Below are 20,721 nucleotides of genomic sequence, written 5' to 3'. Positions count from 1 at the left end.
TCTGCAAGGCAGATGAGTTTTCACTGAGAGCTTTTCATGGCAAAAATACACTCGGAGCGCTTGCCAAACACTGCCGTGGGGCGACCACGCTTAGAAAAATTGTATGTCTAAAATTTTGATGTTGCTTTGCCCGGGGTGTGAACCCAGGGCATACGGTGTGGTAGGCGGAGCACGCTACCATCACACCACGGTGGCCGCCAATTATTACAACTATTACACAAGTATTTTATAACTTAAGTTGTATAACGGTAACGTGATGGCATGAAGGAATCGAGATAAATATAGTCTAAATTCATTCACCACGAAATTTAATGTTGTATCGCTAGCACTGCTTTCTAAATTTCGGGACAGGTTCTGTTGTGTGCCAAAGTGTCTGCCAGAAACTCCTGCTATGGCATCACGAAGACATACCAACTGCGCAACTTCCTCTTCCAAGGCAGTCAAATTGATTGCAGTGTTTGGTCCTCCATCTGTTGCTAGCATTTGGGTGCGGTTGTGGGACAGTTTCTTCTTAATGGAAGATTTGAAATCTGACCATACCTGAATTGGAAATGAGTTAACAAACTTTTTTTTGAGAGAAAAGTCTGGACGTGTTTTGTATCGCTCCGAGTTGTTTCGTGATTTTATCGCTTATTTCTATATATTATATTTCATAATTTTCTACGCTGAGTCTTTTCGCAAAGCTTGTCTTAAATATACGTACGTGTGATATCTGGCGCCTTGTCATTTGGCTTGTTCATATATCTGAGGGATAATACAAACCTGGGACTTTTCTTGCTGCTAAAATTCAAGGTATGCCAGCTAACCAATCTGTTGTTGCTAATCAACCTGCTGGCGCGAGGGACGTCTGAGGAAAGGCTCTACAATTTCTAAAGCAACGACACTGGGTGAGAGTGCAGCTATACCTTCAATATTAACTGCACTTGGAGAGGTAGGTCAGAAAATACAGCTACAATCTGATGTAAAAAAGTCTTCGTTTGAAGGTCTCTTATCAAAATTAGTCAAAGCAGAGCGTGCTCTTTGCAGTAAAATCGACAAGGAGGTTTCTGTGCTCACCACCAAGTTAATAGAAGCTTCTGAGCGTATATCGGCCTAAGAGGCCAAACAAGAGCAAGTTGATAGTGAGGTACAAAAGCTGAAAGCAGGGCTTGAAAGTGTTGAAAGCGTAATATCGCATGCTCCTGAACCAGACATCGGCGTTTCATACATCTTAAGATGGTGAGCAACTCACACAGAGAGCCTGCGCTCTTTGTTTAGTGAATGGTTCAGTCTGCAATGAGCAATTGGTGTGTCAACATCGGGTGTTCGTATCGCTAGTTGCGCAGCGAAAAATATATGCACGTATTTACGTAAATACATTTTATTAATATGAATTAATTTAACTAATTTAATATAAAAAATATGCAACAGGATCTAATAGAGAAACTGTAAATTTTATTTGAAAATAATACTAAAAATTCTTGAAAATTCGGCGATTCGGTTTTGTTGCCCATTTATTTCTAGAACAATCAGGTGTCAATCTTAAATTCGTAAATATTAATAGTAATAGTAAAAAACGTATGTGTTTATTAGGAAAATTATAGGGATCTATTTGTGTATGCAAGTGGAATTTAAAGTAGTAAGTAAAATTCAATAAAAACATTTTAAGGACTACCTTTATACAAACTGATCAAAAAGCAGCTCTTTATGAAATTCCTATCAAGCAGCATCCTGTATCTGTAGATTTGATCCGGGAACGTTTTCTTGAGTATTTCTTGACCCCCTAAATTGGAGCATATTTTCTACATAGAGAGTTTTAGGAAGTCAGAGTGTAATATTGTTCAATAATTTTTTTATTAAATTTGGATGGCACTTTCGTATTAAAAGTAAATTGTTCAAATTTGTTCAAGTCAATTTACTCCGCTGCTTTGAACAAAGATATTTCAACTCGGAAAATGTTTGCTCACAAAAATATGTGGAAGGAAATAATGACAAACATATTAACGATTTTTTTTTACGCTCAGGATAGTTTTTGCCACCCAAATTCTTCCAGAATTCAACTATATTTGTGACATCAGAACAATCATTTCACTTCTTAGAAAAACAAGTTCGCATTGAAGCTCGAAATGATATTTAGTTACATCGCACCGAAAAGGATCTTCATAAAGTTCTATTAGTGGACTCATATTTTCAAAATCCCTAAACCTATCTTGAAAATTCTCCAAAAGCGTTTGAAAAATAAAGGAATGCTCCAAATTTGTATTACTCGTGCTAAAGTCAGAAAGAATCAATGCAGTTTTCGAAAAACTGGAATAATCACCGCTTCGCAAATCGCTTAGAAGTAAAAACAACTTTGTCCTAAATATATTTAAGAGTTTGTAAGCATCCGGTAAACTTAACCCTTTTCCTTGAAGTTGTAGGTGGAATTCGTTCAAAAACTTCGTTGTGTCTGACAAAAATGCCAAGTTCAAAATAAAATTTTTATCCTTGAGCAACGATATAAAACGAACTTCTTTTTTGTCTATTTCCAGAAATTGTAGAGCTTCTGCTCTTAGGCCAAACAACCTATTATGGCAATCGCCACGGCTTAACCATCTTACCTCTGTAAATATTTTTAGGCCATTGTGGACGGCTCCTTAGCTTTTCAAAAAGATTACGAATTTTCTATGGGAAAGTTGGTGACCATAACGTATTTTATTTATAATTTCCTCTGCTGTTTTCATGACTGGGTGATCTGTTAAAAACTTCGAAAAAAGTGCCGCCTGGTGTATAATGCAGTGGAAGGCTGATGCTTTAATACTAAAATTCTATGTTTATACTTAGTTTATCAAACACTTTTATCATTAAGTCTTTAATAAATTTACCGTCAGTGAACGGTCTACCCTTCTTCGCCAGTTTAAAACTTATTAAAGAAGATAATTCAGTCTTTAATTTCGTTTTGCCTTTTTTCCCTGCCAGAGAATTGCATATTGGGCAGCCACCCTTTTATTTTTTCTAAAAATAAATGCTTTTTCTCCTCAAAAAGTTTTAATTTTTTTGTTGTATTCAACTTATTTAAGTTTTTATGCGAACTTTCAAAATGTCGTTTGATGTTATGTACATACGTCGCTGAAAATGTTTTGTAGCATAAAACGCATTGAATTTGCCCAAAGGCGTTGTTCAACATAAAATATTCGCTTGCCATTGTGCCCATCGATAATGTATTATTTATTGCGTGCTTAGCCGTTGCAGTATAACAAGCGAATGATCAGTGAATCAATTGGTTCGTGCGATCAAAGCGCTCTCACTAATACATCCACACAACATTTTTGCCGACACTTGCATTAAAGTGCCAACGTTCGATGGCAACTTCATACACTGCTACATATTCAAGCATTTTTTCATACGGGTTATCACTAATCACTCAAGTTTGAGTAACATACAGCGACTCCAGTACCTCAAAGATGCAGTGACTGGTGAGGCACTATATGTTCTTGATAATATTGTAACAAGAGATGCGAATTTTCAAATTGCATGGGATATTCTTGTTAAGAAATATGGGAACAAATTATGAGTTTACCCAAAATAGAGCCAGAAACGGCAAGCCAATTGAGAACGCTGTGTGATGACTGTACCGCAGCATTGCGTACACTGGAGCATCTTGGATGCTGTGTGTCGCTGTTGGACGATTGGCTCGTGTTCATAGTTGTTAACAAATTGGATGTGGTTACACATAAGGCATGGGAAGTGTTTCTTGGCTCAAATGACGAGGTGCCAATGTATGGAAATTTAAGGGAGTTTCTCGAAAATCGCATCCTGTCCCTGGAGGTTATACAATTGGCTTGCGGTGAACCTCAGAAACAAAACAAATTGAAGGCAACAGTTAAAGGCTATCACACGTCAATGGCAGCATGTGCAATATGTTCAGATAAGCACATTGTCCTACATTGCAAACAATTTAGAGCTTCCAGTGCAAAGAAAGATTTGGCCGTCAGACATAAATTATGTATCAACTGCTTACGGTCGATGCATATGTTACGAGGGTGTCCGTTTGAGAGACGCTGTAATATCTGCAAAGCGAACCATAACACACTATTGCACGGTGAATTATATTGTAACGAATTTTGGGAAATTCCGCTTATTTGCAACCTTCTGCTAACGTTCGAGTCACTAAACTGTTGAATAAATAACTCCAATATTCAATAATGCAAAATGGTCTCTATTAGACTACTTTCACAATAACACTTCTATTTCTCAACAGATAGCGTGCTTAAATCAAACTGACACCATGCCTCAGCTGGTGTTGCTTTTATGTTTTTCGGTTTCCTCGTTTGCATATTTCTAGGCGTTTATATAATTTACTATTTGTGTACCAGCTATAAATTCACCAACTATAACTACAGATGCACGTTATAGCTTCTCATATGCGGGTGTATATGTGAGTGATACTTGCAAAAATGATTGCCTACTTTTTTGAGCATCTCAGATAAGATATATGTATGTCTTTGTGCGTTTCTCTCCATTGCGTGTACGTACATATGTGTAGATATATTGATTAATTCGTTTATGTAGATACAAGTGACTGCTTAGTATCGGCTTAGAGATGATAGTATATCTTAGTGTTGCTAATATTCGTCACACTGCCCTCCATCTAATTCTGATCGTACCGATCTGACAAATTTCCTGATCTAAACGCCGCAAGCCTTTCCAGATGAACCAATTTCATTTTGGTTCGTGGTTCAACAATGGTTTGTATGCGGTAAGCTACATCGTTGGTCCGTTTTGTAACTTTGTATGGGCCTTCCCAGTTACACTGCAATCTCCGGGACAAACCTTTTTTCCGTTGTGGGTTGTATAACAGCACCAAATCTCCTTCCTGAAAACCCTCCGAATTAATTGCTTTATCGTATCTGGCTTTGTAACCTTTGTTCGTTGCTTTATCATATCGTGGATTTCTCTCAGCTCTTCTTCCAAAACACCAGTGGATTTCTTGACATTTCTCTCCACATCGGCATCTATCCCGAACTTCAAATCAGCTTGTAGTCGAAGGTCATTGCCAAAAATTACTTTTGCGGGGGTTTGAACCGTTGTTTCATGCACTTCTGATCGGTAAGCCATCAAGAATAATGGTATGCGGGTATCCCACTCTTTATGGAACTTGTCCACTACTTTCCTTAAAAGCTCCTCCAATGTTCTATTGAATCGTTCCTCCATACCATCGGACTGAGGATGCAATGCAGTTGTCCGTGTTTTCGAATGCCCAATGATTTACACATTTCCTGAAACACACCTGAATCGAAATTCCTGCCTTGGTCAGAATGTAACTCCATTATTACAGCATACCTTGCAACCCAATTGTTTATAAACACTTCTGCTACTGTTTCCGCTTCTTGATTTGGGATTGGGTATACCTCTGGCCATTTGCTGAAATAATCCATAACCACCAGTACATATTTGTTTCCGCAGTTGCTAGTAGGAAATGGACCTGCGACATCCATAGCGATCCTTTCAAATGGCGCACCTGAGTTATATTGCTTCATCTGGCCATGACTTCGGGTTTTGAGCCCTTTCGCTCTGCTGCAAACCTCGAAGTTCGCAATCCAATCAGTGAACGACTGACAGCAAACAACCCAATAGAATCTCTGTTTAATCTTCTCGAGCGCCTTCGTGATTCCAAGATGACCTCCGCTTGGACCATTATGCAGCACGCTGAGCACGTCAGGAATCCTCTTCCTGGGAACAACTATCAGTTTCTTCTCGCATTGAATATCCTCACTCTCCCATACTCCATGCAAGCAACCGGATATAAATTCTAAACTATTCCACTGTGCCCAATATGACTTCGCAATGGGACTCTCTGCTGACATCTCCTCTCTGTTTGGTCTTTGGTTTCGTTCGAGCCCTTTCATAACATGTGACAGATCTGTATCTTCCAGCTGACACTTCCTTAGTTGTTCCTTGTCTCAGTCATCCGTACACGTTATAGTCATTAGCCGGACATCTATAATGTTCTTTTATAATGTTCTTTAGCTTCGGCCCTTGAACAGTGCTTGCATTCCAAAGGGCATGTTCTTCGTGACATTGCATCGGCATTCCCATGGGTACTACCTTTTCGATGCTCAATGGAAAAGTCATAGCTTTGTAGTCGCTCGATCCACCGTTTCAATTGTCCTTCTGGATTGCGGAACTACAAGAGCCATTTCAACGCTGCGTGATCTGTCCTGACGCAGAATCGCTGGCCGTAGAGGTATTTGTGAAAATGTTTAATGCAGTTTACTAATGCCAATAGCTCTCTCCGTGTAACGCAGTAGTTCCTCTCTGGTTTTCCAATTGAACGGCTGTAATATGCAACCACCTTCTCCTCTCCATCAACCAGTTGTGAAAAAACGCCTCCTATAGCATATCCGCTCGCATATATCTCTAGAAAAAACGTTGCTCCTGGAATCGGATATGCCAACATTGGGGCAGTGCTCAAGCGCTCTTTTAATGTTTGGAAAGCTACTTCCTGCTCCTTCTTCCATTCAAAACATTATTTTTTCTTGTTAGCTCGTGGAGGCTATGGGCTACGCTGGCAAAATTTGGAACACAACGCCGGTAATATGTGCACAGCCCAAGGAAACTTCTCAATTCATGCAGATTCTGTGGTCTTGGCCAATCCTCTACTGCTTCTATCTTTTCATTCGCGGTGCAGATGCCCTCCGTCGTTACTTTATGACCCAAGTAACTAACTTGCTTCATGAACAGAGAACACTTTTTGGGACTAAGTTTCAGACCAGCACCAGCTATTCTCTGGAAAACCTCCTCTAAATTTTTAAGAGGTTCATCAAAGTTCTTGCCCAATACGATGATGTTGTCCAGATACGCCAAGCATGTTTTCCTTTCAATACCTGATCCATGAGTCTCTCGAAAGTAGCTGGGGCATTACATAGTCCAAAGGGCATTACTATAAATTGACAAATACCTTCACCGACATTAACGGCTGTTTTCTCTTTGTCTTCATCCTTCTTTTTAAGTCCAGTGTGGAAAACCATTTCGTATAAGATAGCGAGTCCAGTGTGTCGTCAATTCTTGGCAATGGGTAGCTATCCTTTTTAGTAACGTCGTTCAACTTTCGATAGTCCACGTAAAACCTCATTTTCCATCCCTCTTCTTCACAAGTACCACAGGTGAGCTCCATGGACTAGCTGATAGTTCGATGACGCCGCTGTCGCTCATTTCTTGTCCGATTTGACTCACAACTTCCCGCTTCGCCAGTTGAACACTACGAGGAACTTGACGGATCGGCCTCCCATCTCCAGTGTCAATTTGATGTTTCACAATGTTGGTGCGGCCTGGTTTGGAGCCATCTTGGTCAAATATGTTGGCGCACTTTATTAGCAGTTGTTTGGCCTTACTCTGATAGGCTTCCTCTAGTCCCTCTGTCCACGCCGCGATGTCATTTGCAAGATAAGTATTACTAGATGAAATGTGTTCCTGGAGCTGTTCACAGTTAATAACTATTTCAGCCTCTTGGCATCTTCCCAAAATAGCTCCTATGGTCAGTTTGAGTGGTGACTTGAACTTGAACTCGTTGAGTACTCTTACTGGAATACGTCCATCTTGTTTTGTCATAGCCAGGGTTTTTCCTACAAGTATGTTCGGTGCTGATTTGTTTGCTGCTTCGACAACCTACAATTAGTTTGTCCCGCAATATCCATCAACCCTTGCCCAGATGACTGCTTCTGATTTTGGTGGTATTTGTTGACTCTCTTGCACCAGCTTTCATTTACTGCTGTAGTCTGTCGCGTAGCCGAAATTTAGTGGTACATCTATGTTCTTATATCGCATCGTCTTGCTTTGCATGTCGATCTTGATGACCTGGTCGATTAAGAAGCCCACTCCAATTTTGATTTCATCAACAATCTCTGCCACTATAAAATTGTGTACTACCGTGATTCCCAATTGCGACTTCACATGCTGCTTCTCCTAGAACCGTGGTATCTTCTCCAGTGGCTGCACGCAATCTTGCTCCATGCAATGGTCTTATCTTCTTGTTGACTAAATCCGCTCGAATGTTGGAATGAGATGCACCCGTATCTACAGTTAGTAAACGTTCCTTTCCATCCATATGTCCTCCGACAGTAAGATTGCTTGCCCTTCTTCCAATTTGCGATATAGAGATTACGGGGCATTCAATTGCGGGAGCCAGTTGTCGCCCCTTGCGGCTGACTCGATTTAGTTTAACGATTGAGTGGACTTGGAGATTTGATCATCTCCTTCAGCTCTGCGTTTACGACTAGCCACATTGTTGGAACTATTAGGGTTGGTGCTGCAATAACGTGCAATGTGCCCTGGCTTTCCACACTTAGGTAAAGCATTTGACTGCATCATTATTATTCTGCTGCGTTCCCTTCAATGCTTCCAAAATTGCGTCCACATACTCTGGTCTTTCCACACGATGGGCTTTGTGTGCTGGTTTACTCAAATGTGAGGCAGTTTCCTGAGTCAGTGCATGGGATACTGTTTCAGCAAATGTTTGCTGTGGGTTTGCGGATGTTGCTCGCTTCGATTCGATGTCCCGTATGCCATTTATAAAACTCTAGATTTTACCCTTAACGTGTATTCCACGGGTGCGTCTGCATTTGCGAGATGAGCAAATTCCTGCAAAGTCTCATTCGCCTCTTGGTAACGGTTTTGCAACTCAATTTGGTATATCTGTTTCCTATGCTCGCTTCCGTAACGTCTCTCGATAGCGGCCATCAATGCTTCATAACTGTTCCGTTCGTACTCTGGAATAGTCTGTAAGATTTCAGCTGCAGGCCCTTTCAATGCCACGAACAGTGCAGCAACTTTATCTTCAGTATTCCAGTTCTTCACTGCTGATGTCTTCTCAAATTGAAGCTTAAAGGCCTGGGAAGGAACAGAGCCGTCAAAAGATGGAGTTTTTACCTTCGGATTGCTTGCTGAAACAGCTGGGCGATTTAGTTGTAACTGCTCCATTCGACCTTTTACATCATCTACTTCTACCTGAAATTGAGCCATTTTTGCATCCTGCGCTTCCAGTTTTGATATTACCTGTTCCAAAATTTCTGCCGGCATTTCAGATATACGTGCCTCTTGCGCTTCCAATTGAGATACCATATATGTCTTTTGGTCTTCCAGTTGAGATGACACTTGTCACGTCATTTCTGAAATATGTGCCTGCTGTGATTCCAGTTGGGATGCTATATATGTCTTCTGTTCTTCCAGTTGAGTTTCCATCTTGGCTGTTATAAGTGTCTCCTGTGATTCCAGCCGAGATGCCTTTGTCGATGTTTGCGCAGATATTGCAGCCAAAATCATGTTCAAGTCTGTGCTCGTAACTGTCTGCGATGTTTCGCTTTTCTCTTAAATTTTTGTTGTTGTCTCGTCCCCATCAGGATGAAAGACATCATCGTCCACATTAATACCTTCCAACTCCATAGCGTCGCGTAGCCTTGCTTGAAGTTAGATCTTATTGCCGGTTGTATTCAATCCACGGCCCTCCAACTCCTTCTTCAGTTGCTGGATCCTTAGTTCACTCAACTTTGCCATGTCCAAGTTGTATTCGCAATCTTCGGAATTTATTCAACAATTCCTCTTCTGACACCAATTGTAACGAATTTTGGGAAATTCCGCTTTTTTGCAACCTTCTGCTAACGGTTAAATTACTAAGCTGTTGAATAAATAACTCCAATATTCAGTAATGCAAAATGGTCTTTATTAGACTACTTTCACAACAACACTTCTACTTCTCAACAGATAGCGTGCTTAAATCAAAATGACTCCATGCCTCAGTTGGTGTTGCTTTTATACTCTTCGGTTTCCTCGTTTGTATATTTCTAGGCGTTTCTAGAATTTACTATTTGTTTACCAGCTATAACTACAGATGCACGTTATAGCTTCTCATATGCGCGTGTATATGTGAGTGATACTTGCACAAATTATTGCCTACCGTGGTTGGTACATTTTCAGAATTTTTCCTTTCTAGCTCTTTTTCGACTTCATGTGTGTCTACTGAATTTCCATAGCTTCCACCGGTTATACCTATATTTCAATCTAAGCTTTGATGCGGTAGCAGATCACTCGAATCATTAGAATTGTATGTATCGCCTTCGTTTAAGGCGTTACATGCTATGATTTGATTTGCGTGACGCTTCCAAGTTTTTTCCGAAGCTATGATTTTTACCTTGAAGGTCTGTTTGCCTAGTTTTTCTAAAATTTCAGCCTTGGTCCTACTAACCTTTCCCGGTATCGAGTAATCTATAACAATAACTTTGTCGCCTTTTCAAAATTGGTTTTCCCTATTTCCACAATAATATCTTCTCTGCTTATGTTGCTGATCTTTTACTTTATTTCTTACCGACTGATGTGAATTGCTATCAGTTTTTCGTTTGGGGTTCAGTACGTCTAAGCGAGTACGCAGTTTTCCACCAAACATAAGCTGGGCTGGAAATATGCCTGTAGTACTGTGCACTGCATTACGATAGTCCAATAGAAATCTATTTAAAACATCATGGAAATTGGTTTCCGTTATTTTATTCAAGCCTCTCCTTAACGCCGTTTTTATTAGTTTTACACAATTTTCGGCTTGACCGTTGCTGGCAGGATGACCGACTGGCGAAGTTATGTGCTTAATTGCATTTCTTTCTAAAAAACTTTAAATTCCGTGATACGAAAGCTGTCCCATTATTCGAGACAAAGGTTTCCGGCAATCCAAACCGAGCAAAAATTTTAGCCGCCATTATTGGGATTCCCTTTTTTAGATTGAAAATGTGATGCAACGGTTTATTGTCCGTCACCAAAGTGAAATGGCCCCCGTAGAGAAAATGGTGAAATTTCTTTACACCGTATAGAATTGCCACAGCCTCCCGATCAAGTTGCAAATATCTCTGTTCTGTTTCAGATAACCTACGCGGTGCAAATTCTATAGGTCTTTCATTGCCATTGGATGTAATTTGTGACAATACTGCCCGAAATCCTACCGGGCTAGCATCAACAGTCAGCTTGGTTTCAAGCTGTGGGTTAAAATGTGCCAAGCACGTTTCCTTTTTTAGCCCTGCCTTTAACGTGTCTATCGCAATCTCACATTGCTTGGACCAAAGGAATTTGGTGTTTGCCTTGAGCAAGTCATACAGCGGGGCACATGTCTTTGCTACATCGGGTAAGAAGCGACGATAAAAATTAACCACGCCTAGAAATTCTTGAAGTTCTTTAACTGATTTTGGGTACGGCATGCCGTCTATTTTACGCGTCTTTGCCGGATTTGAATGTAAACCTTCTTTGTCTATGATGTGCCCTAAGTACTCTACCGTTTGCAGCAAAAGTGGCATTTATTCTTAGCTAATTTTAATCCGTCATTTTCTAGTATTTTCAAAACTCCCTCAAGCCTTTTCATATGTGTTGCCCTATTCGGAGCCGTGATTAAGATGTCATCCAAGAAGATTACTACACCTTCTAAATGCATCAAAAGATCTTCTATCATTCTTTGAAAAATTGCTGGAGCCGATTCCAGCCCATACACTAGCCTAGTGTACTGAAAAAGTACTTTTGTTGTCGCGATTGTTGTCAACTTGCGTGATTCGGGGTTAAGTTCAATTTGTTGATAAGCCGTAGATAAGTGGAGTTTCGTAAACTCTTCGCCCCCATGAAGTTTCGCAAAGAGATCTTCAATCCTCGGTAACGGGTACTGTTCTACCCCTAAATTCGGATTAACTTACACCCTGAAATCTCCATTCTACCACCCCCATCTTTTTTGAGAAAAGGCACTATCGGTGTAGCCCACTCGGAGAACACCACTGGTTCAAGGACTTTTAATTGTACTAGGTTGTTGATTTCTTTCTCCACCTTTTCTTGGATAGCCCGCGGTACCGGCCTCGGCTTAAAAAACTTTGGTGTCGCTTTTTCGATCAACTGCAAGCTCGCTTGGCCCTTTTTGAAACAAACTTAAGTCCCAGCGAACAGTAACGGAAATTTTTCCACCACCCTAGGAACTCCTACACTTTCGCTGGGCAGTGTGAATTTTAAATAAGCGATACTTAACCCAAACGCTCTTAAGAAATTCCTGCCTAGCAATGGCGGTCCCCCATTATCAACTACTAAGCATTTTACCACTTCGCATTTGCCTTTAAACTCCACCAGACCGTCATAACTACCAACAGGGTATACGCCTTTATAGGTTTTTAATATAACGTTTGTACTTACAAGCTCACTTCTGCTCACTAAGTTTGTGAACCGAGCTGCCGAGAGGATACTGAATTCAGAACCTGTGTCCAACTCCATACTAATAGGCATTTTGTTCAGGTGAACATTTAATTTTATTGGACCATCGTTTACAGACTGCAGTGCTAACAAATTCATTTCACAAATTCATTTCAGCAAATTTAAGTTGTGTTTCGCTAACCGTACACACTTTTTTTAAATGCCCTATTTGCTTACAGTTATGAGACTTAAAGTTTTTATACCTGCATTCTCTGCTTACAACGCTCGATTTTCCACATACCGTGCACTGCTTCCCTTGCCTTTGCTGTCCGCGTTATTCTTTGCTGCTTTTGTTCGCTGACTGCGGCTCTGCAAACGCTAACGCCGGTGGCTTAAAATGCGCATCCATAACATCTACGCAACTTTTAAACGTCGTCGCTGCATCGCCTACCTTTTGTGGGCACATTAAAATTTGCAGGAGAATATAAGATCCCTCACCGATTGACGTTAGAAAGATTGCTTTTTTTTTCTTTTGTCGTCCGTAATTTCATTTTCGATAAAGAATTGGTTTAGTTGTTGACGGAATACATTCCAATTATTATCTTCGTGCCTATAATGTGGTACACTATCAATAATTTGATTTTGTGAGTTCTGTTTTGCCTCGTCGCCACTCTAATGATCTTTATTAATTTCACGTTGCTTACAGACTAAACTTACGACTAAACTTCAAGTAATTGAGCAGTGCTCCAAATGTGATTTTATGTATATCTTTCCAGTGAGTACGAGCATATAGTATATAGTATAAGAGAGAGCATAGTTAATAGTTACACTGTATGTGTTTTCTGGTATACCTATGTGTACACTCATGTTAAATATATTCCTGTCCAATACGTTAGAGTATCCCTTAGTGTTCCTAATATTCGTCACAGTATAATAAAACCGAACACGGTGTATCAAATAGGGAAACGACCCAAAGTGGGACTGCTGACTCAAGCACTACAAATATATCAACATCTGTTACAGCTCACAATACAATTTTTGGAAACGCATTAAGTCGGTCATCTACCTTGCCAATAGTTTTGCTGGCCACAGCGTATGCGGAAACACGCGGTCCGAATGGTCACAAACTAATATTTCGAGCGATAATTGATAACGGGGCCGAGGCTACGTTTATTAGCGAATTTGCTGCACGACAGTTGCAGTTACAACGTACAGCAATTAAGGTACCGATCAGCGGTGCAACTGGTACGAATCTGGCTTGTGCAAAAGCCTTGACTACGATTGTTATTCATTCACCGACATATGATTTCAAACTGGAATGCTTTGCGTTAATACTCCCAAAGGTTGGGAGTATTATGCCTAGTAAACCAATTTCAAATCCCCAGTTTTAAGAATTCGGTCTGTTGAAATTGGCGGTCCTAAGTGGTACCAACCGGTTGCTATTGACATAATTTTGAGTGCTGCCGGCTACGCCACAATATTACGCAACGATGTTAAACAGAGCACTACAAATGGAGTAGTGGCACAACACACGCAATTAGGCTGGGTCTTCTTCGGGTTGTCAGGTATCAGCGGGGTGTCTGATATTCACAAGGCCCAGTGCTATAACAGACAAATCCACTTGTAGCATGCATTACACAGTCTCTGGGAGCTTGAGGAACTCAACGAGCGTTAAACTATGAAGAAGGACGAAGTTTTCTGCGAAAGCCTCTTCGAGAACACTACTAGGCGTGACTGCCAAGGGCGATACATCGTAAAGCTACCTTTTCGATAAGATACCGATTTTAGCCGGCTTGCACCAAGTAAGCAAGATGCGTTAGAATTGTTAAAACATTCACAACGACGACTCGATCGTGAACCTGAAATGAAGAAATTGTACAGTAAATTTGTGGAAGAATATAGCGAGCTGAGCCTTATAGAGATATCTAATGATCCTACCTCTAGCCCTGTGTGCTATTTACCGCACCACGGAGTGTGGAAAGCTTCAAGCTCCACCACACAACTTCGAGTGGTGTTCAACGCTGCCCAAAAATTCTCCACCGCAGTATCACTCAATGACTGTTTGCACATTTGGCCCAAGCTGTAAAATGATTTAGGCAATATCCTGTTGAATTGCCGTCGATACAAATACGCTTTTACTGGTGACATCGAGAAGATGTATAGACAGATATTAGTGGACCGCGAGAATACTGAACTTCAACGAATTTTTTGGAAAGGTAGTGCAGATGAAGAACCTACCAGCTATGCACTGCTTACTGTGACACCTTGCACCATACCTGGCGCTAAAAGTTCTACGACGCCTGGCCAATGATGAGAGAAAAATTCCCTAATGCGGCGAAGTGTCTCAAAACAGAGTTTTACGTAGACGACGCATTATCTGGATGGGGCACACTCGAAGAAGCTATCAATAAAATAACACAGTTACGATTGTTACTACAAAATGGCGCGTTTAGTCTGCGCAAGTTTAATTCAAACGGAACTGAGGTTTTAGAGTCTATTGAGCCACGCGACCGAGACGCTTCGGACTTATTAGAACTAGGTATGTGCTACCAAACAAAGACTTCCAGTGTTTGCTCTTTTTCATCAGGGTTGTGAGTGGCTGGCTGATCGTGGCGAAGTCGGGTACGAACCGTCGGTAACAAGATGCTATACCGAGGTATTGACGCACCTCGTTCCTTAGTGGTCTTTGATGGCTGCAACTTTCTCGGGGTCGGTGTGAATTCCCCTTTCGCTTACTACGTGTCCTAGGTATCGGATTTCCTTCTTGAAAAATTCGCATTTATCCGAATTTATTCTGAGGTTGGCGCGCTGCAGTCGTAGCATTACTTCTTTCAAGTTGTGAATATGCTTCTCCAAGGTGGATCCTATGACGATTATTTCATCGAGGTATGCGAAAGCTTAGGGTTCCGCCTCCGATTCAATAACCTGATCTAGTGCTCTTTGAAATGTTGCAGGTGCGGAGTGTAGACCGAACGGCATAACGCGCCACTGGAATAACCCGCGTCCCGGTACCGGCTCTGGGGCTCCAGGGGTATTTGCCAGTAGCCATTTTTCAAGTCCAAGCTGCTGATGTACCTAGCTCGTCGTAGCTTGTCCAGTGTATGTTGTATTCTGGGTAAGGGGTATGCATCGGGTACGGATCGGGCGTTGAGCTGCCGATAGTCCACGCATAACCTCCACTTCCCGTTTTTCTTCTTGGCTAGCACGATCGGTCCGCTGTGTGGGCTACGGGACGGCTCGATGCATCCTTCCTGGAGTAACTCGTCCATTTCGTTGTTGATGATGGTCTGCATAGCTGGGTTGCGTGGGAAGTAACGTTGCTTGATAGGGTGGTCGTCCGTCAGGATAATCTTGTGGTCGGCTGTTGTCGTCACCCCACTCATGCTCCCGAATTTCCAGAGCTCTATTGCCAGAAAACCGCGCACTCGAAAAGAACCCGCCTCGTCCTCATCGTAGGACCCGTTGATCCTGTTGATCCTATTGTCAATGTTGTTGTACTTATGGTTACTACTACTCGGTGGTGTTAACCTCTGAATGGTTCCTAACGTGGCTCCAGGGGTGTCGTACCTGGCGTTACTCGTTCTCGCTGGTGTTATACTCTGAATAGTTCCAGGGGTGTCGTACCTGGCGTTCCTCGTACTCGTTCTCGCTGGTGTTATACTCTGAATAGTTCCAGGGGTGTCTTACCTGGCGTTACTCGTTCTCGCTGGTTTTATACTCTGAATAGTCCCAGGGGTGTCGTACCTGCTGTTCCTCGTACTCATTCTGGCTGGTGTTATACTCTGAATATTTTCTGACGTGGCTCCAGGATGCGGTGTGTGCTGAGCAAGGTCTGGTTAGCACGAGGTGGCCTTCTCCACATGATATGGTGGCTCCTATGCTTCCTAGAGTATCCAGGCCCAGTATGATTTCATCGATCGCCCCGGACATGGCATGTAAAACTGCGTGGATTGACGCTTCTACGAGGCGTACCTCAGTCCTTATGGCGTCGAAGATTGCGGTGCGTGTCCCGTTTGCCATCGCTATTTTGATGGTCACTCTCACCATTTCTCCATTTTCAGAGTTTACTACACGTTCTGCGAGGCAGCTCGAAACGAAGCTTCTCAATGCCCCTGTGGCTATGACCGTCTCGGCTGATTCCGCGCCGAGCCTGGCTACGGCGTAAAGGCGCCCATGCTCTTGGTACATTACCACTACCGATTCGGCGCTGGGTTCTTTGGGCTCACTGCGCCTTGTTCTTCGTGAAGCCCTCTGTCGTTTCTTTGTCGTCGATGGCAGCATTCGATTGTGCGTATATCACTGTGGCCACACTCCCAGCAAAAATTTTTCCGTGGATTTCGGCATCTATTGCCGTAGTGTCCTTGTTCGCCGCACCTCCTGCATACGTTGTAGGGGTTGAACCCCTGATTGCCGGGAGGCGTGTGGTGCGGTATGTTCGGTGATGGTGGTGGTGGTGGTGGTGGTGCAGGTTTAGGTGGTGATACCAGGGTCGTGTCACTTGCGATGTGTCACGTAACTCGCGGTGGTGCCCGCCTGATGGTCTTCGATAGTCCTCACGTATGCTCTCGTATTCCTCGGCAAGGGTTAAGAGTTCCGCGAGATTGGTGAAGTCCCTCCGACGGATGTAAAGTTGGTAATCTGGGTGGCTGTTACAGAAGATTCGTTTCAACGGCTGTTCGCTGGTGTACCTGCGTGTCTCATCAAGCTCTCTATCGCTAGCACGTAGTCCTTATACTTCTCCTTGTTATGCTGCCTCCGTTGGCGTTTGTCGTCCTCAAGACGGTAAAAATACCTGACTGGTAGGAAGAACCGTAAAAAATCCTTTTTGAAGCTTGTCCACCTTTCCCAGTGTGCATTGTTATTGCGATACCACTGCAGCGCGGGGCCCCAGTAGCTCGGGCATGGTTTTTGGTAGGAGATCCACGTTTAGCGCGTAACTTCGGCTAACTCCTCCAGCCGTTCGATGAACGATGACGGGTCCCGTCCACCTTCATATTTTACCGACCACTTTCTTACCTGGTCGATGATGGGGGCGAATATAACGGTCGGTGCCTGTGATGTACCGTTGGATGGTACCGCTTTTCCTGACGATAAGTACGGTTGTGGGGGTGCTGTACTCCTGGGAGGGAACGCGAACTGGTCTTGCTCTGCTGGTCTAACGGCGATGTTCATGGTGCCCCTCCGTTCGATGGAATCGGTTTCTTAACCTCATTTAAATCACTCGTGTCTGTAGTTTCCTTATAAGCGGCTTCTAGGGATAGAAATTTTTCGCGTATTTCCGAATCCACGTTTGCTCTCGAAGCCAGTGCTGCTATGCGCTTTCGGATTTCTCGTGTATTACCAGTCTTCTCAATACCCAATTCCTTTGTGATGGATATCAGCTGCTCCTTTGAAATGTTGTCTAACAACGTGGTATCAATCTGGTCGGCCATTGTATGATTAGGTTTCTATTCAGTAATGTTCCTTCTGACGTTGGACGATTTGCGGTGTCCATGCTCGGACGCCAATTGTAACGAAGCTTTTTCCTGCCCTGGTACTTCTTCAATAAGTGCTTGGGGTATACTCGCCGTGTCCAAGGTTCACTTACAATAAATTTGTAACTCGGGACACCTTTCAAATCGTTTTCATATAAAATTCACTTTATTTCTTTAACCCTATATATTTTATAACTATAATGAAAATAATGTAATAAAAGAAAGATTTATTTGTATTGTTGACTTCACTTTGTGCTTGCTTTGTGCTATATTTTGTGGTGGGCTAACGGTCCTCGTGTCCCGTTAGGACGCCTTGCTGATCGTTGCCTGGGTGTGTGTAAATGTATTTCTGTGACTTCCTGCGTCGCCGTGCCTCTCGTACGGCTAGCGACTGCGCTCTCTCTGCTGTGGCTTATGTCGGTGCGTCTGTGTGCTTGTGTGTAACTCTAGTATGGTTGACGTCGTGTATTTGCGTAACTATTCTGCGGTCAACGTAGTATGCCTGCGCAGCGCTGTTGCGGCCAGCGTCGTAGGTTAGCGTGACTCTGCTGTGGCCCACGAGGTATGTTTGCGTAGTGCCGTGGCAGCCAGCGTAGTCTGTTTGGGTAGCGTTGTTGTGGCCAGAGTCATATGTTAGCGTAGTGCGGTTGCGTAGCGCTGTTGCGGCCAGCGTCGTAGGTTATCGTGACTCTGCTGTGGCCAACGTAGTATGTTTGCATCGCGCTGTTGTGGCCAGCGTCGTATGTTAGCGTAGTGCGATTGCGTAGCGCTGTTGCGGCCAGGGACGTAGGTTATCGTGACTCTGCTGTAGCCAACGTAGTATGTTTGCGTATTGCTGTTGCGGCCAGCGTAGTGTGTTTACGTAGCCCTGTTGTGGCCCGCGTCGTATGTTGGCGTAGTGCTGGAGCCAACGTAGTCTGTTCGCTATTGTGGCCAGCGTCGTCTCAGGCGGGCGGACGTCGCCTGTTCGCGGGTGCGCGTTACTGCGGTAGGGCCGTTGCTTACGAAGCGTCAAGCGGTGTTTGGTGGTATAACCGACATATTCACCACTTTAGGCCACGATTCACTCTTCGAAACGACCTCTCCTAGTGGTATAACCGACACATTCGAGGGACGCTCCACTGGTAGTTCCGCTCACGACCACAGCTCCGTGCTAACTAACTGCTGTACTGCTGTGTCACTCCTTTTATAGCTGTTGTGTTTGGTGTTGCTAGTTCAAATGGTAGCGTTGCCATGGTTACCGTGTTGCTATTAAATGTTGCGAACGCTCGTTGTGTTGCTGAGACTTGTTAGTTTTGTAGCATTAGGCGTTATGCCCACCTATGCAATACATTTGCGGCATTACGCATCATGAACTTCTATGCCAATAAATTTTTTTTAGTAGCATAATCATATTACTATATTATACGACATAAATTACATTGACCTAACACAGCGGTAAGCCAACATCAATGGAATGCCGAATATGAAACCCTTGTCAGCTCACACATTACAAATTTTGCTTAGTCACACTGCCGATCGTCAATGTTAGTTTGCCACCAAAATATTTACATACAACCAATAATGTGAATTAACCAAATATTCACATAAAAACATTTTACATGAATAGCAATCTGCTGGTTTTGCGTACAAATCTACATGTATGCATACCATTTATACAAATCTACATATATGCATACTATTAATACAAATCTACATGTATGCATACCGTTTATACAAATCTACATATGTGCATACTATTAATACAAATCTACATATAAACACCGCTAATACAAATCTACATATCTTTAGTTCGTAAGTATTAGAATAATTATGAATGTATAGGTTAAGAAATTATGTATAAAAGGGAAAGAATTTCTTTTAATAAAATCAATAATTATCCGACTCCCAAAGTCAGAGTTTCTTTTATCTACTATTAAACATTTCATGGCGATCTTGGTTCGATCCCTAATAAGCATAAACATTTTCTGAACAAGCAAATATTGCTAAGAAGATGTAAACTGACCAGAGATCCTGCCAAGTTTTTGTATTTAATAAAAATTAATGGCCAAAAACTCGGGCCAAAAAGCAGGACATACTGGTGGAAGGAATTGAAGCTGCATTATTTGACAAACAAACCGAAGCTAATCAATGGAAAAATTCGAACTGGATAAAAAACTTTTTCATCGGACCACATAAAGAGTGGAATAGAAATGGTAATGGAGATAGATAAAAAACTTTTTCGTCAAAACGCATAAAGAGTGAAATAGAAATGGTAATGGAGATAGATAAACAACTTTTTCGTCAAGCCGCATAAAGAGAGGAATAGAAATGGTAATGGAGATGGACAAAGAGCTTTTTCACCAAATCGCATAGGGAAGTGGAATACCACGTTAACATATCAGATTTGCAACAAAACCACAAGGATTTTCGTTTTGGATGAAGAAAACCACAATATAACCAGATGCAATTAAGTATATAAAATTAACATTAAGTCTTAGAATCAATTGAGCGGCCTTTACGGACGCTAAACTATTAGCAAAAACGAAAGTTTTTTTCTCTCCTAAGTAGGAATTGAAAATAATTAATATGCAAATAACAAAGATTCGTTGTAAAGAAAATTTATTAAAAAAAATAGAAATAGGAAAATATATGTGTTAAATTTTGAACAAAATTTTTTTTAATTTGAAAAAATTAAATTTGAAATTTTTTTTAAGAAATAATTATATATATCTAACTTAGAAATGAATAAATTCTAAAGTTACACAAAAACTACAATTTTAGAAATAAATTATTAAAATAGCTATTAATTAAATAAGGCAAATTTATTAAAAATTAATGAAGGTCAAGAGTAAAATGGAATGCATAGGATAAATAATAAAATCAAAATTTTATTAAAAATTAAACTTAGTTCATTTCTCAAAAAGATAATTATAGAAAATTTTCAGCATGGCTTGGTGGACAAAGATTGCGCAAAGCATCATGATAGTGATAGCCGGATATGAACTAGGGAAAGAAAATTCAGCAAGTTCAGAAAATAAAATATCTGAAAATAGGATAGTTAAATATGAGCCACCAGACCAACTAGACATAAAAGTTACCCCAAAAATTC

At 41.7% G+C, this 20,721-nt stretch overlaps 1 protein-coding gene across 10 annotated transcripts in view; it reads left to right on the top strand.

Annotated features, from left to right (window-relative positions):
* CaMKII (Calcium/calmodulin-dependent protein kinase II) overlaps positions 1 to 20,721 on the top strand; it is a 3,892,153-nt gene that overhangs the window by 3,775,626 nt on the left and 95,806 nt on the right. The gene's annotated exons all lie outside the window — the stretch shown is intronic.

The sequence above is a fragment of the Eurosta solidaginis genome, chromosome X, assembly GCF_040869045.1.
Source record: "Eurosta solidaginis isolate ZX-2024a chromosome X, ASM4086904v1, whole genome shotgun sequence".
Taxonomy (NCBI): domain Eukaryota; kingdom Metazoa; phylum Arthropoda; class Insecta; order Diptera; family Tephritidae; genus Eurosta; species Eurosta solidaginis.
Note: the sequence above shows the minus strand (reverse complement) of the source record. Positions and strands in the feature narration are given on the sequence as shown.